The sequence below is a fragment of the Chroicocephalus ridibundus genome, chromosome 1 (genome assembly GCF_963924245.1).
Source record: "Chroicocephalus ridibundus chromosome 1, bChrRid1.1, whole genome shotgun sequence".
NCBI lineage: Eukaryota > Metazoa > Chordata > Aves > Charadriiformes > Laridae > Chroicocephalus > Chroicocephalus ridibundus.
In genome coordinates, this window is record NC_086284.1 from 101,168,727 (window position 1) to 101,178,160 (window position 9,434).

Sequence of the window (9,434 nt, forward strand, 5' to 3'; positions counted from 1 at the left end):
TTACAGGGTAATAAATTCTCTGACTTCAAACTGTAATATTTGCCCATTGGCCGTGCACAAAAACAAAGAGATGACCGGGGTGAAGTTCTGGCCACAGCTGAATAAGCGACAGCTTTGCCGCTGACTTCAGTAGGGGCAGGTATTTATAGCTGGAGCGCTGTGCAGAGGCTCTGATGCCCCGTGGACGTCTTGCGTGAGCAAATTGCTTCTTTAAGTCCTTCCTTAGCCCATGCCCGCTTGAAACTTTGAAACTGAGCGTGCGCTTCTCTGTTTTGCTGAACGTGGCTCTGAGATTGAATCTGGCATTTTAGAAAAGTTTGAATCGCTAAGGTAAAGCAGCCTTTTTTTTTTTTTTAAACTGAGCTTGCCTGTTTGGATGCCCGTTCCCCCACCTGAAAGGAGCAGCGTTCTGCAGCGCCTCCTTTGCTTCAGTGAGCTGTATGTGAGAGAGCGTGGTTGGGGCCGAGCAGTGATGCTAGGAGTAGGGAGGGTGACGTGACCTACATGATGAATCCATGTCCCCTTGTCACATGGCATGACCAGGAAGCACTAACCACTAGGGGGTGAAGGCAGATGAAATCCTTGATGTCTTTGAGTCCCAAAAGTCCTTCTAAGTGGGTCTGTGGATTGGACTATGGGGCCAGAACCATCAAGTGTGATTTGTACTCTCAAAAAGACTTAAAGCACTAACCGTACCTTCAGTACTGAGGCACGTGGAAGCTTGTGAGGTGGGGAGTGGGCGATAGGGGGATAGGAAGAGATTAATCTGACCAGGAATAAGTGTCCTCAATATCTGTGTCAGAGTTAGTCATCTAGGCTCCACCTGCAGTCAGTGGGGAAGTTCAGACACCTGCAGGGCATGATTCATCTCCTTCTACTACACGTATGGATGAGGTCAGATGAACTGTCTCCTGCTGGCTGCTCCCCACTGGCTGTGAAAGGAGCCCTGTGTGACTTGCTACCTGTGCAGGTATCTTACCTGTTGGCATGTAAAGGTAGGTCACCTGAAAGCCCTGCCTTTGCTTTGGAAGCTAGCCATTTAGGAAATGTATAACACAGCTGTAGGACCAAATAAACAAAGCTCTGATGTGGCATTTTCAAGGTGTAAATTCTCTGCTCCTCTTGTATCTTACTGTGTGATCTTCTAGACAAACCATATCCATCACTTTTCCTAATCATTCTCATCAAACCTGGCTTTCTATACAGGGTTTCTGCTGCTCAATACAGTGTGTTTGGCAGTTGCATACCACTACACATGATGTTGTGATGCAGATATCTTGTTTTGTGCAGGTCCCCTAAGAGGTCCTGTTCCCATAATATCTTAGCACCTCATATGCCTTAATACATTTTCCCTCAATGTACAGATGTTACTTCTGTCTCCTCTACCTCCTGCCTTGCCATTCCTCTTGGCTTAGGAAGGACCTAGGGAGAATTATACTTATGGAAGAGAGGTCCCTTGGCTTTGAGCTATTCCCAGCAGCTCCATTCGACTGTCTTCCTCTCTCTTTATATGAGCAGTTACGAGTCTGCGGGGGAGGCAAGCAAACTCCAGCTACCTCTGACCTTTGCCTGTGAACTTGTGCCTGCTCTACATGATGCAGAGAGGTTTTCCAACCTAATCACTCTCAGCTACCAAGAGCTTTCTGACAGGAAGTAAATCACACCACAGCCTCTAATCTTGTTTGGATCTTCTGCTGGCTAGTGTCAGATACTTGCTGCAAATATTCAATGTTGCTATTATATTAAATGAGGTTTTAATCACTGCCATAGGTAATTGTAGGGCAAGGGTTGGGGGGTTTTTATGCCTCAGAAATGGATTTGTGTGGGGATAATAATACATGTGCATTCCAGAAGAATATTTCCTTCCTGAAGGTGATGAATTGAAGAAGGACATGGTAATTTGGAATCAGTGGGTCTCTATATAGCAAACAAGGTAAGCGGGACTTGGCTTTGATGGGATTACCTGGAAGAGTTTATCTGTGATGGAAGGTGTGGCTCCTGCCTCAGGAAGTTTTGAAATGAAGATATTTTTTTTCATAGCTGTTCAAAAGTCAGGCAGAAAGGTGCAGAATAAAATAATCACTTCTCGTTCCAGTTATGACTTTACCTTGCTGAGTCTCATTCTTTCCTAATCTTTCAGGTTTTTATCCCTGGAGGTAGGATCCCTTTGAAGAGCAGAAAGAATAGTCGTCATTCTATTCACCCTTTCAAAAGAAAACATCTTTAAATTTTTTTTCTACCTCTCTTCCTCTGGCTAGATTGCCACTGCCTCCAGCAAGTCTTTTTCCCTGGCTTTCCCAGGATGTCCTCCGTTGTCAATGTGGCATGACGACCCACCCTCACAGCTCCAATAACGGGGTGAGAGCAGTGTGAGTCCTTAGTGCCCTGTCCCATGGTGCGCCAAGGTTTGCCTCTTCCACAGAGACATCATGGCCATCAGGGCACTTCATAAATGTCTCACCTATGTCCGTGTTGTCAGCAGAAGCATCGGAGTGAAGACGCAAGTAGGAACAAGATTTTAAAATCTAGGCTTGCTTATCAGCCCTCCTGTTGGATTAGTGACCTATATCTGGAAAAAAAAGGGAGTGTCGCATGATGATTAAAGAGCCTTTCATCCTCAGGAGCTGTGGTGCAGTGCAAGGGCTGCAGTGGAGGTGGGAGCGTTCAGCCTCAGGCTGCGCGGACCCACTCCACGCTGCGAGGGGTTCAGCTTGGGTCAGTACTACGTAAGTTGCCTAAGTCTGAAAGTTAGAGACCCTCGAGTAGCTGCCAGACTTAGCTACCAGGGTATCAAGCACCTCCCTTCGCGCTGGGATTGCATCCTCTGTGTCTGCCTGTCAGTTCCTGAGTCTTCGTTTGGCATGAGGCTGCCCATCTAGCAAGAAGTTTGTCTGCTATTTTCCCCTCTATCTGGGACCACATACAGCTTTCCCACACACAAACTTTTTAATTAAAGGTCTGTCATTTTTTTCCCAGACATCTTGAAGAAACGATTTTGCCTTGGCCTCCTTCGTAGTTTCAGCATTCAGCCGGAGAGCAGCTCTTTGGAGCAATGCGCTTGTTCCCCTTCGGCTTCATAGTGGGCTTTTTCTTTCCGTTTTTGCTTCTAATTTATCGGCACTGAGAGCCTGCCTGGGTTTTGCAGGCTTTCCTGTAATGAGGCAGCCAGCTCGCGCAAGGCTGTGTCACAGCCTGGCTTGTTCTTGTCAGCGGCTTTTATCTTCCCTCTGCAGTCACTTCTGTACCGCTACTTTTGATTTTTGCTTTAGTTGTTCCAGTCGGTTTTAGCTGAGGTTGCTTTCTCCGTTAGTAGAAGGATGATTTAGTTCTGCTGAAGCCTGGCAACAATAGTACATAATAGCGGTATGTATTTTTAATCTAGATTCAGTTTCTGTGTTTTACGGCACCAGGGAGAGTCTGTTTTTGTGTCTGAGGTGCCACTAAAAGATGTGTACGATTTCCTGAGTGTTGATGGTTGCGGTGAATTATCACAGTTCTGTTTTAGAGCTGTTGCTTAGAGAGTTTTTAGTATTTATGTACAAAGCTAGCCAAAAAAACAGTCATCTTTCCCAATTCACAAAAAAATTCATTGTAAAGTTAGGTTTGCATATAAAGTGGGCAGAATCAACTCTTCTCCCGCTCTGAAATCTCTGACGGGTTTGTGAAATAGGTGCCATGTGCAGCTGCGTGGCTTTTATCCTGCTGTAATTTGAGAAGGACAACTGCAAAGCTGTTCAGGGAGCCATCAACCGTCAAGGAGTCCTTCTTCCCTGGTGGCCAGGGAGCCCTGAAATTTGAAGGGTTCCCAGCCCCAAGGAGGACAGGCCAGGAATCATGATGCTGCCGAAAACAACTTGAACCCGAGGTTGAATGAACACAGCGTTTCAGGCTGAGCAAACCAATGCTTTTTTGAGAGTCCCTACACTGTAGTACATCTCTGAAGAACCGCAAGGGTAAATTTGGTCCTACTTAGTGATATAATTTAGTGCTAAGACTGCACTCCAGGCAGATGTAGTGAAATAAAGCCTGAAGAAATTCATGTCTTGAGCTTCTCATACCGTGAGCTTCCGAAACCCCCAGACTGCCTGATTTTGAGGCAGTTTACTGCTGGGCATGTTCTCCTGCACCGCTCTGGAACGAAGTGCTAGGGATTTGGGGGCTGTCTTGGGGCATTTTCTGAGGCTTGAGGGATGCTGTTTTGCAAGTGGGCCCGTGGAGCTTGTGCATTGCAGCAGTTTTGTAGGAGATAGTTGATTCTCACATGGTTTGCTTTGGCTCCAGGCAGGATTACTCTGCTGTCCTCCTGAGCTCTCCCAGCATCTCCCCAGTGCTCTGGGCAGAAGGAGCGCTGCTACCTGCCCGGCAGAGCGTGGGTTGGAGATGGACCCGTTTACCCAAGTTTGCCGCTTCTCAGGATCACGTATCATCAAGCAGATAAGCAGACAGTGTTTTCTTTATCTACTCTGGTCCGAGCTCTACAAAGGAAGGGAGCTTGGCCTGACAAGAGCCGAAAGCCTAAGTCAGAGGAAACTGAAGCATCTTAAGTGGAAAATATGTTAAGTTTGCTATTCCGCTTTACATCACAGTATGTGGATTATCCTGAACTATAAATTCCAGTTAAAGGAGGAAGGTAATGACCAAATACAGGAAAAGAAATAACTATTTATTTATTAATGATAAGCTAAAATTAGCAAGTGAAGTGGGTCTAAAAGAGTGATTTGGTGCTCTTCCCAGCAGCGCTCCCTTACGAAACAGCCTCTCGCTGTGAACCCAGTGATCTCACTTGGGGCTGAATCCTGTCCTGCTTGCAGCAGCGGTGGTCCTGCTCCTGACCAGCAGTGGGAACATGGTGAGCCGTCAGGAAAGCAAGCACACACGAGCAGGCTAGACTCACAGAGCAAACCATGGTTTAATTTTGCTGCTTAGTGGTCCTCATTGCAACACTGGTAAATGGGCCACAGCCCTATGTGGTTCTTCCTTATGGGCTTCCTTTTTCATCTGATCACCTCTGGGAAAGATAAAAGATCCGGCAGAGAAGCTAAAGAGTGGGAGAAATGAGTCTGACATGAAGAAGGCTGCTTAAAGTGTATGTTGAATCAAACCTCTTCTATGTGATGCATTTCTGCACAAAGACCTTCGCAGGGCTTGGCTGGTAGGATGTTGTTGAGTTCAAGTTTGGAGCTGTCTGTTAATTCATCACAACTTTGCCTCCAGTGTGGTGATTGAGGATCTCCTGTAAGGCGGCTGATGGGTTTCTGTTGAATGCTTTGGCCTCAACAAGTAGAGCAGAACAATATCAGAGGGAAATGTAAGCTATTTCCCTACTGCTCTGGTAGCCTGATAAAGACCCATTGAATTCATTTTCTGTAAGTTAAGCAAGGATAAGCAATTGAACAAGAGGAACCAAGTGGGAATGACTAGCATATTGGAGTGTGCAGAAGTGAGCTCATGTCCCCATGAGGATATCTTTTTTTTTGTGTGGGCTTTTTTCACTGGGAAACCAGAAGTAAAAATAATTTTTTTTTTTTCTGAGCAAAGCGAGAAGCAAATTATGGTGACAATTCCTCATTTTCTGTTTCCTTAAGGAAATGCTTAGTCAGTCGGATTATTCACTCTGAGACATGTCCTTAGCTTTCTTTGCATTCTAGGAAGAAAAATTTAGAAAAATAAAAATAAAGTGTGTGTATGTATACATGCACACACACACATATTTATAGGTTAAGTTTGTGGACTGATACCCATTCTTCCCTCATCTTAATTCAGAGCATTTTCATTTCAGTGAAGGAACTGATCACAGTAATAATTAACCTCTTATAAATGTAAGGCAAGGTAACTCACCATGTTTTCATTAGTCCAGGATTTAAAAAAAAAAAAAAAAAAGTGCATATTTTGTAGAAAGTTATATCCTTTGGGTGTGATTTAAGCTTTATGGAGAATATTTGGTCTAATTTAAGAATTACTCTATCCATCCTATTTAATGATATGAATGGGATGCTTCAGGTTCTCCAGTCTTCTGTAGAACTCTGGAGCTCTGTTTCATCTGCTGTTACCTGTTATTTGACCCAGCATGGGAGAAAGAGGCAAGGTAGGACACACCAGATTCCTGATCAAAACAACGGAACATCCCTCCTAAAAGCAGGATTTTTAGTCCAGTGGGTATGCACAGTAATGCTATCAGTTTTAAGGAATCTCTCTTCTGAGATGGCACTGGTTATTTTCTATAGTAAAAGGGGAGGGTCATCTGCTATGCTATTCACGGAAGATGTGGGTCCCCAGAGGTCTGGAGCAATACGCCTGTCTGCAGGAAGTCCAGGAAAGAGAGAAACAACATTTTTCGCATTCATCAGGCTTTGGCAAGTTGTTGACTTCCCCATGTTGTTCGTCTGTCTATCATAAATGTATAGGTTGAAAAAAATATTCCTTCAGGAGAACTGGAATCAGAAGCCAGATATTCAGCCTTTTCCTATGTGTGCCGTGCATCTCTAAAATATGGTCGTTCCTTTGGGAGCATGGCTGTTAGCCTTCTGTATTTGGTTACATAGTTTTTCTCATTTACAATGCAGTGAAAAAAAGTGAGTTTGCTATGAACAAAGTATCTTTATATAATTGAGGCAAATCCCTGGTATTTCCCACACCTCTCAGCAGCTGAAATGTCATGTGGTGAAACCTCCTGTGTAACCTCAAACGTGCTGTTGCTGGTACCAAACTTGAGAAGTTTTTTGGTAACACAAATTTTGACTTTTCAACGCGACAATGACCAGGGAAATTTTTACTCTATGTTTTCCATGGTTAAAGAAAAAAAAAAATCCTTTATTTATTTTTAATTTGGACTGTTATGTAAATTAGAATTACTTTTTTAAATCACAACTTTGGATTTTACTACTTCCCATTCCCATTCTGAAGAGCTATTGCTAAAAACAATGTTTTGCTCAAGAATTGCAATTTTTTTCAAGGTAGATGAAGAAGGAGAAGAGAAGCCAATTGCAGCTACTGTTAGTGGATAAGGATTGGGTCCCCAAACACTTTTGCACACAAGTAACTATATGTGTCTAAGTAGCCACATCAAATGCTCTCGTAAAGTTATTCATATGAACAAGGGTTTGCAGGATCAGTATCTAAATTGTTGTTCTGGTTCTGAGTTGTCTCACGTTTCCCCATCTGTAAACCAGCAATGTCACAGGCTTCATTTGTTAAAGACTTTGAAATCAATTAATTTAAAGCAGTATATACAAATGTGTCATTCCTTGATGTCAGAGAAGAGAAGCGATACTGACCAACAAAATGAGTATTTTCCGATTTCCACAAAAAAGAGTAATAAAATAGAGGAGTTGAGAGATTAAACTGGGAAAGCAATAAATAGTCCTTAAAAAGGAATAATCCCACAAAAAAGACGCATGAAAGAAGGCAAAGAAGCCTCTGAAGAATCAGTGTCAAATGCAATAAAAGCAGGAGAAAAACGTTAAGTAACTTTGTTAGCAGGGGATCTTGGTTAGCATGATGTCTGGAGGGCTGCATGCTTCTCTTCTTTCCCTCCAACAGGCAGAGCATCCATTGTACTTTCAGAGACATTTTCTGGTTGATTTTCCTGACACTCTTCCTCCTGTAAACCAGGAACAGTTCTGCCAATGCACGTGGTTTCACACTTGTTTGAAAGAGTCAGGTCCTGTATATTTTGATGTGACCCTTAAGGGGAAATCTTGGCCATACAGAAGTCAATGGCAAAAGTCCCACTGCCACCAGAGGTGCCAGGCTTTCCTCCCAGATTTTCTATCTTCCTTACTTTTCTGCTTCATACGCCATAGCAAACGTAATCTGTACATTTCACAAATTGCTGCTGATGATGATATATTGAATACCAGATCACTTTCCTGTACACCTTGCCACTTAATCTGCTCAAGACACAGTTTTGAGTCGGGGCCCGCACTTTCTGTGTTTGATAGATTTTGATATCCATGCGCTGATATGATGCAGTGAGAGAGGTCATTTGGCAGCCCACTGGGATTCCTCCCTGCTGTTTGAGAACGGTTTGAAAAACTTGGACTGGAAAGGGAATGGGGAAAGAAAGTTTTTTGTTTTTCTTTTGAAAGCATTTTTTAAAATGTTGGGAGACACTCTTACTCTATTTCTTTTCAGCATGCTGTTCATTAAGCTAATGGTTTGGGCAACACAGGCATTTCATGTACGTTTAGCCATCTGTGAAGGTCTCTCATAAATTAAAAGGTGCAGTGCTGTAAAGTGATACTGCAGTTGCTACGGTGGTTTATTTTTTGTTTTTGGTTTGGAGTTTTTTTTCCTATATATAATGCGCTTATCATAGCAAGTGCTTATAGTGCCACCATCTGGTTGAGACAGCTACTGTCTTCACGTTTAGGTTTTATCTTTAAATGAACGTTTTGCTGTGACTGCAAGAAAATAGAAGGTAGTTTTGTGAGGTTGCCAACAACCCTTTCGCTTGTTTTGTAGTTGTTGAGAAGTGTAAGTTGAAGACAGCAGCTAAAATGACTGGCACTCGAGAAGGAAGGTATGAATAATTTAATTTATCCACTTTGTAAACTGTGACTGTTATCCTATGTTAATATTTTAAAGCTATCATTTAAGCTAGAGTTCTCAGTTTTTAAATTTGGTATGTGTTTTTGAGCTTTTTTAATATAAAATTCTTCTGTATGTATTTAGTCGTTCCAAAAAGGGTCTATTTTTCTCTTTGTTTCACTGATTCAGTTGAGCAGGGAAGTGAGATTACTTACTACAGCTAATTTTTCCTTTTTGATTTTTGCTTTTATACAGTTGGATTCTGCAGTTGTAAATGCCACATCAGCAATGATTGTGGGATCAAGCATGCAAAATAAGTACACAGCATTTGTGACACCCTCCCCATGTCAGTTAAATGGATCTGGCTAAGCATGGAAGGCCTGCCAGAAACACCTGCGGGGCAGGTAGCCCTCTTGGCAAGTAAGTAGGTATCCTAACAGGCTGGGATGTTTTGTAATTCTGCTTATTTCTTCTGTACGTTTGCCATCCCATGAGTACTACAAATATGTCTATGCGTGATACCCAGCAATTGATAAGAACTGGGTCCGTGCTCGCTGCACTGCCCTGTGTTTCAATCCACCTGCTGCTGGCCTGTTTTTTGCAGTGTACTGGCCTCGGGTTTCAATCTCAGCGCTGGATTTGAGGACTTCTTCACTGCCTCTTCCCTGGCTGGTATTACCTCCATCTGCATTAGATGCCAGAAGTTGCCCGGAACCCCTCTGTCAGCTGGGGGCGGTTGCTCCTTGGGGAAATCATGGGGGTACAGAAGTGGCATAAGCCCATATTTGCCCTTGTGGCCAAGTGGCAAACCACTGCCTTCTGCTTTCTTGGGCTCTGCCTTTACCACCCAAGAGCCTCGATAAGGAAGTAAACCCAGGAGCAGATCTGTGCTTGCTCAAGAGGTG

General features: G+C 43.4%; 1 long non-coding RNA gene across 1 annotated transcript; it reads left to right on the plus strand.

The window, feature by feature from the left end:
• The first annotated feature begins 207 nt into the window (after nt 1–207).
• Nucleotides 208–8,914, plus strand: LOC134509302 (uncharacterized). Its single transcript, XR_010069316.1, has 3 exons — nt 208–330; nt 8,464–8,521; nt 8,785–8,914. It is a non-coding gene; the product is annotated as an uncharacterized LOC134509302 (long non-coding RNA).
• Nucleotides 8,915–9,434: the final 520 nt, after the last annotated feature.